Raw genomic sequence first — 7,540 nt, 5'->3', positions numbered from 1 at the left:
AAGGGCCCGGGTGCCGGCGGGTTGCAGTGCCCTCCGTTTCCGCCGAATTGCCAAAATTGTGTCTCTCTGCCCGAGCAACACCGAAAACAGGACTGCCCCTTCTCCAGTGAGGAAGCAGACCTCTCTGCAGCTCCAGAAGACCCTTGAAACACAGCTGAATTTTCTTCTGTTACCTTTCAGCACCAACAAACCTTCCACAGGCAGCTGGCTAAACAGGTGGAACTGATCTGTGTTGTCCTTCGTTGTTTTACCACACTCGTTAGGTGTGTTGGTGGGGAAAAGCATCCTTTGTCTTTCACAGGACCCTGTCCCTCATGTGTAACATCTGATGCCATGTGAGACAGCAGGAGTGTCATCTGAAGAGCACTGTTCACAGTGGGGAGCCCCCAGACCCACCTGGCAGTGTCTTGCCTGCGTGCTGCCTGTGCACAAGGTGAGTTGTCCCGGACCTGCACCTTGGATCTTTCAGGTCTGTATTTCCCCACAGGTGCAGGGGAACTGGCACCAGTACCTAGGGAAGATACAGTTTCCAGAAGGTGAGGAATTAGCCAGATAGTCCTGGCCTTCTTTGGAACTGCACCCGCTAGGCATTAAGGGTCTCCAAACTTTCCTCACATAAGCTGTTGTATAGCAACATTTTTGAGAGCCAGCTATTCCTGTGTAATGTCTAGCAAAGTATAGAGGCAAAGACCCACTCTGTCATTATTTGAATTTATTGCCTTAGCTTCAGACACAGGTAAATTGCACTGGTATAAATCATATTTTGCAGCTCTTTTGCTTGTGTGCCTTGAAATTTTGTGCCATTACAGTTATATCAGAAACTTGCTCACCCCTGAATTCCCAGCATAGATAAGTGGCGTTACATTTTTCTACTGATAGACTCTAAACTGACTCATCAGTTTGTATTCCATTCCCTCCTCTGTAATTTTCCTACAGCTCACATCGCCATATGATCTGAGAGCCTTCCAGAAATACATTATAGAATAATAGAATTGTAGAATGGTTTGGCTTGGAAGCAACCTCCAGTTCCAACTCCCCTGCCATGGGCAGACACCCCTTCCACTAGATGAGCTTGCTCCAAGCCTTATCCAAACCAGCCTTGAACACTGTGCCTGTCACTTTCGTCCACATGTGGTTAATTTTCTCTTCTTTCCCAAAGTGTTGTTCAGGCTGGATATCTTTTGTTTCTGTATTGAAATAGATGTAGGAGCTTTGCATTTGAAGTGCAACACAATAAAATCTCTGGTTGTTCTTGTTCTAGATCCAGTCTCTAGGAAAGCCATGTACTTAGATGGACAAATAGAAATAAAACTATTTCCTAAACCCCCAGTGCTAGAATTTTTTGAAAGATTTCACTGAGGTTTTTTTTAATCACATTTGTAAGCAGTCAGAAAGTTCTCATTTCAAAGAGAAATAATAGAAGACTGCCAGTCTGTTCTGCTAAATGTCATATTCTCTCACATGATCATATAGGTTAAAAAAAAAAAAGTTGGTAAGCATTCTTTTTGCTCTCTGATTCCTTTGTTTGAATTAATTTTTAGTAGAACACCTGAGGAAATTAATATGTAATAATGTGTATTCTTGTAACATTTTCCTTTGAACATAATGTGTTGGTGTGTTAATATTGCCAGAGTGCTATAATGTCTTTAAAACACACAGTCTATAGGTGTAAGTCATGCTGAAGTAGCATCAGTAAAGCATCTTTTCCTGCTTTAAGAGGAACCCTCCGCAGCTCGGAATGGAATTGAGGTTTGGACAGTACTTAATCAAGCAGATTGGACTTAGGAAGTTACTGTTCTGTTGGACATGTTAGCATGTGGGGTGCTGTACTGAGACATCTGAATGTCACAGACCAAACTGGATTGAGCCTGGCCAGACTGGGCAGAGTAGGCCACAGCCTGTTTGTACGTGCTGCTTGAGTAGCTTTAGTCTGCAGGATGTTTACAGTCTCCGTGCTTCAAAAGCATAATGTAATAAAGCGCAGAAAATGTTTTTATTGGATTTTCAACAAGTAGGCGATAGAGGGGAAGAGTAAACTGGAAAGGAAATGGGAGATAATCAACAGGGGGGTGACTATCTGTAGATGCTCTTGGAAATGAAGATGAGTGAATAACATTTGATGCTATACATAGGAGGGAACTAGTGGAATGCTTCAAAGAGAGAAGTTATGTGGTCAGAGTAGTGATCTACATAAATAATCTCGGGTTGTGGTTTCAGAGTTGCTAATTCCAGGGCTGTGCAAGGCCCAACTTCCCAGAAGTAATAAATTGATCTGGATCAGTTATGGCCATGGTGTCACACTGCTCTCGCATTAGCTTCTTCTACCTGTGCTACAGAGTTTCTGTTCTGCCTCTAGCAGGACTGACAGCATTTGATGTGGTTTTAGTGTGTGCTGGTACAAAATTATTGCTTTGACATTTTTTTCTGAGCAAATTTGAACTGGCAGAATGAGTTAAATTGCATTAGTGGTTTCCATTTGATGGCTGTGGTGTATTTGATCATTAATAGGAGGTCTCAGCCATCTTTACTCTGTTGTCACATCATGGCATTCATAGCAGTTGATGGCTGTTGTGTTATGAGCTGCATTGTATAATGCTGGACAGAGAGGTATTGGGGCAGTCTAGGCATGGAAGCAAGAGACCCAAACAAGGGTCTTAGTTTCATGGATGGATCTCAAAGAGCTTTGTCTTAGAGATGCTATATAGACGAAGTCTAAAATTTAGATGTACCCTGGGTGCTAGGATCTACAAAGAGGTGTCAGTCAGAGTTGACATACAAGCTTGAGTGGCAGGTAGACTGGTGATTTTGTCCACAGATACACACGAAGAGAATAAGAGGGCTTTCAGGGAAGAGTAAGAAGCATGTTCTAGCTCTGCTGAGCTTTAACTTCCTGCTAGTCATCCACTAAAGAGAGAACAAGGCTGATTTGCATTTGGATAGAGGGAGATAGCTCTGAGGAAAGGCGCAGATCTGTAGATCATCTGCAGAGAGTTGTTAGGTGTGTTTCAGATGAGATAACATGGCGTTAACATGGGAGGACAAACGAAGAAGACCAGAGGATACAGCTCTTTGAGAGTCTGTCAAAGAGCTCTTGAAAGGAAGGCTTAAATAGGTAAAAATAAAATATTTTAAGTGAAGTTGATGATATTTAAATACCTTTCTTTTGAGCTCTGTTGAACCTTTGAATCACACACAGGATCACAGAATGTTCAAGGTTGGAAGGGTCCAGCCCCCCTCTGTTAACTCAGAGTAGAATTTTGAACACTGATAATTGACTACCAGTCATCTGAGGTAAAGCTTTTATTGTTTATTTATACTATTTTTTTATTATATTGGGGGGGAAATGGAAACAAGTAGGGTAAACCAAGAAGTCTGTGCCATATTTTAGTTGTATGATTTTTTTAAAAAATAATTTTGTTTGTGCAGTGTATTCTCTCTAGTGGAAGTTAGATGGCTTCTGAGCTTTTTCTGCTTTTGCTTACCAATTTCATGGACCAGAATGATGTGAAGAACAAGCATTGTTCTCTCAAACATCTCCCCCTGGGGCTGTTCAGATAAAGATGTAGGTTTAACACCTCGATGAGCCAATTTAGTGACTTTTGGCTACTGAAAAGAGGCATTATTTTTCATGCCTGTGTGTTCTGTCCCTTTCTTTGTGCTGATATTGCTCATTGGACCTTCTTATCTGTCATTTTACTGCCATCCTTTGGCTCATGGAATGTCTAAATAAGTACCAAAATCATCACAGGCTAGTCAGGAGTGCCCAGCTGGGAGTGGAGTTCTGGGAGATGGGGGATGTCATCTTTGTAGCAGCCATGAACTGTGAGGCCAACTTTGTGTGCCTTCTGGAACTGAACCACTGGGGTAAGTTAAGCAGCTCTGCAAGCAGCAGAATTGTGACATTCCTCTCTATTCCTACATAAGCAATGAAAGAGTTGGCACTTAATTAACAAATATGTTGGTGATGACCAATGTTTATACAGCTCATCCTCACAGGATCAATCTGGCAGCTCACACCTCTGACAGCAGTTTTTTCAGATTCTTTGCAAAACCTACAAACCTTGGCAGATCCCTGCAGTGAGTTACCGCTGATTCATCTTTTGGCTTAGGATGTAGTTTCACTGAGAACTCTTTGAAACTCGGTGGTGAGCTAATTCAAGGAGATAAACCAGAAGAAAACTCTATTTTTTGCTATAATAGCTTTCTGCTCTCTTGATTCCTTGAATCAAACTGGCACCAGTGCTTGCAGAGTGAAGCAGCGGAAGAATGACAGGTAGAAGGGGGAAGCAGAATTGCCTTTTCAACAGGAGCTAAACCTACTGTCCACCTAGTTGCAGTGTGAAAATCCACCTTTAGGATGTGGCTTCATAGTTGAGTGAAACTCATTCTGACTTTTTGATGAAAGAAGCAATACTGCTGCCCTCCTCGTATCAGCCCTGTTAAAACAAACCCTGCTGAAAATTACTTGTTTGAATATGTAGTAATGGGGTTACTAGCATCAACATGAGGCAGATAAATCATATTAGGAGTTGAAATGTGAGTTTGGCTTTCTTCTATAGCTTGGATGGGGGGGGGCCCAAATAGAGTCTTATTAATGAGCTAGTGGGGACTACTTGCAGCTCTCTGCTCATTGTCTAGTAACAGCAATTTAAGTCTTGACTGGACCCTCTTTCCTTTGATATTCCACAATCATTGATTTCTCCTTTGAACACTGAGTCATTTATCCTGGTCTTCTCCTTGTTAGAGGATGAGCTAATGTGATTATAAAAATAATATTTGTTTTCTGTGATCATCAGAACAAGTGAAGCCTGGTTTGCTGTAGACTTGTCTTGATGTGGCGCTGCTGTGTGGATTCTCATATGTATGTTAAGCAGTGACTGCACATGCTTGCCATTTTATCAGTGGCAGCTTTATTAGGATTTGTTCCATCAATCTGACTTTGCATTTCACAGAAGTTACCTTTGTACAAATTTAGATGGAATTGGGCAATGGCTTAAACATGCTTTTTTTTTTTTTTGGCAGGGAAAGGAGGGAAGAAAGGGGACCCACAGGCAGAATCACCAACAGAACGTAATTGCATAAGCCTTCTTTCCTTAGGAAATCAGGCTAAAAATTAGCCTTTTGACAGAGACCTCAGCAGAGATCTCAGATCTACAGAATCATGGAGTCATTCTGGTTGGACAAGACCATAGAGTACAACAAAAGATCATAGAGTACAACCTTAATCTAACTCTACCAACCATTAGCCTGACTCTCCCAAGTCCAGTGCTTAAACCATGTTCTTAAGCACCACATCTATAAATCTTTTAAACACCTCCAGGCATGATGATTCAACCACCTCCCTGGACAGCCTATTCCAGTGTTTAATTACCCTTTCAGTGAAGATGTTTCTAATATCTAATCTAAACCTCCCCTGACACAACAGGAGTTCATTTACTCTTGTTCTGTTGCATGTTGCTAGGGAGAATAGACCGACCCCCACCTCACCACAACCTCCTTTCAGAGACAGAGCTAAAAGTAAATCTTGCTTTTTACCATGTGAAGGCTTCCCGTTACCTGCTGCAACAGATTTCTCATAAGTAGGGCTAAGCCAGCAGTTGGTGATTACTCACTTGGTTACCTTCTCATCTTCAGCAATGTCCCTATCAGGCTTTGGGAACTTGTGCTTTTGCCAGAGTGCACTCATGCATCAGTTGCTTTCATTTATTTTTAATTTAACCTTTATACTTGAATAAATGGCTATGTAGGTAGTAAGACAAGCTGTTAAACAGACTTGTGGTTTACAGGGCTCTGCTTATCTCAGTGATGCCATGAAAAATAAAGGCTTTAAGTGCAGGCAAGGATACAAGCCTGTTATTGTAGAAAAGCTAGACTTGGGGGTTCCATTACATAGCATCTTTTCTGTGAGACTTTCACTGTGTAATAAACACTGGGGTATTTTACTGTTTTCCTCTCTTTTGTAAATTTGCACTTTAAACTCCTGTTACCTTAGAAATGAAAGTAAACAGTTTGTAAAAGGAAAAACTGGCCTATTTGAGATTTCTGGGTAGATGGCTGTTTCTTTCAAATGGATTGAGCTATGAACAGCCTTTGCAGATTTCTTCAGGTTTGGTTGCTATTCTGAGCTTATCTTGAGCTCTGATAGAGTTCTCTTAAGTTCTCTCTTAGAGTTATCTTATGGCTTGCCTACCCCATAACAGGGCATCTGGATCCTGGAGTCCAGCCAGATCATCATCTGGGTCTCCTTCCAGTCACTTGGGCCTTGAAATAAGTCTGTCATGTCCCCAGATGTTGACTATTTCCCTTGAACTAATTGACAGCTGGATCAGTTCCCATATTCTCTGACCCTGTCATTACAGAAGTGCTGGTGCTGGAGGAAGGGAGCAGTCAATCAGGTTGAACAGGAGCTGTGGGACTGTCCTTCCAAGTGGCCATCCAGGTTTATGCTAGATTATCATGACCACGTAGAATAAAGCATTATACATTGTAGGGGGTAAAGGAAAGAGGGAGGTAGAGGAGGGAGAACAGCTCCATCTGACTATGGGAACTTGGTTACAGCCAGACGCCTCCAGCTTTTCCTCCCAACCATGCATGTGATGCACTTTTCTCCTGAGCATGAGCCACATGATGAGCTTCTGAGGGGTGCTGGCTCCTGCTCAGTCACCTCCATTTCAACTGGACAGCTGTGTCTGGTGCATTGGGATGGACAGAGAGGCTGTGGCTGGGCTATGGCTGTACAGAAGATGCAGTCCTTCCCTGTAGAGGAGAATGAACCAGAGACAAGATCTGGGAGTTACTACAGCGTGTGAGATTATAACCCCCAGTGGGCAGATAAAAATGTATTCACTGTAGAGTAAGATGGAGGGTCTTTGCTGGAAATCTCGTTATACAGAAGCTGTAACTCAGGTATAAAGCATTCGTACCTTCAAAGTATGGACACAAGTCAGTGGAAAACACTTCCCTCATGTGACCCCACTACCAGTGAGACCTGACGTGATTCCACAATCATGGCTTAGACCAGGTCCTTAGAACAAGCACCTGTTTAAGCTTAAGTGGCCTGGTCACCTTATTTCTGATAGGGAGGGGGCCTTATCTGCTGAGAGAAGTGTTATTCTGGACACCAGCTGTGTTCTTTGTTGGCTATCAATTGGTTCCTACCTAATTCCCGAGATGAAAAAAGCGGGGGAGGGGCTGAGGGAGGTGAGCGTTCACCTCTTGGCTGCTTTGCTGCGCCCCTGGTGTCTGCTGAGTGCCCAGCAGGTAGGGCTCCTGCCCCGGCGGCTGCGGTGGGCAAGGGGAAAGCCACGTCATGTGGCACTGACCGCCAGAGCCACCTAAAGCAGCGTTCCGTGCTTTCGGTGCCTCCTCCACGGAGATGGGACCAGCTGGGGTTCCAGCAGCGCACACACGGGGGAATCCTGGACGCCGCAACGGAACCGGGCGCTCAGGTTCCTTCCCGTTACACCGGCACTCGGGCTCGTTCGCTTTTTGGCAGCCGGAGCCTCCAGACGCGACAGAACGGGCCGCGGGGCCTCTGTCC

This window comes from Chaetura pelagica, unplaced genomic scaffold, assembly GCF_000747805.2.
Source record: "Chaetura pelagica isolate M959 unplaced genomic scaffold, ChaPel_1.0 scaffold70, whole genome shotgun sequence".
Lineage (NCBI taxonomy): Eukaryota > Metazoa > Chordata > Aves > Apodiformes > Apodidae > Chaetura > Chaetura pelagica.
Note: the sequence above shows the minus strand (reverse complement) of the source record.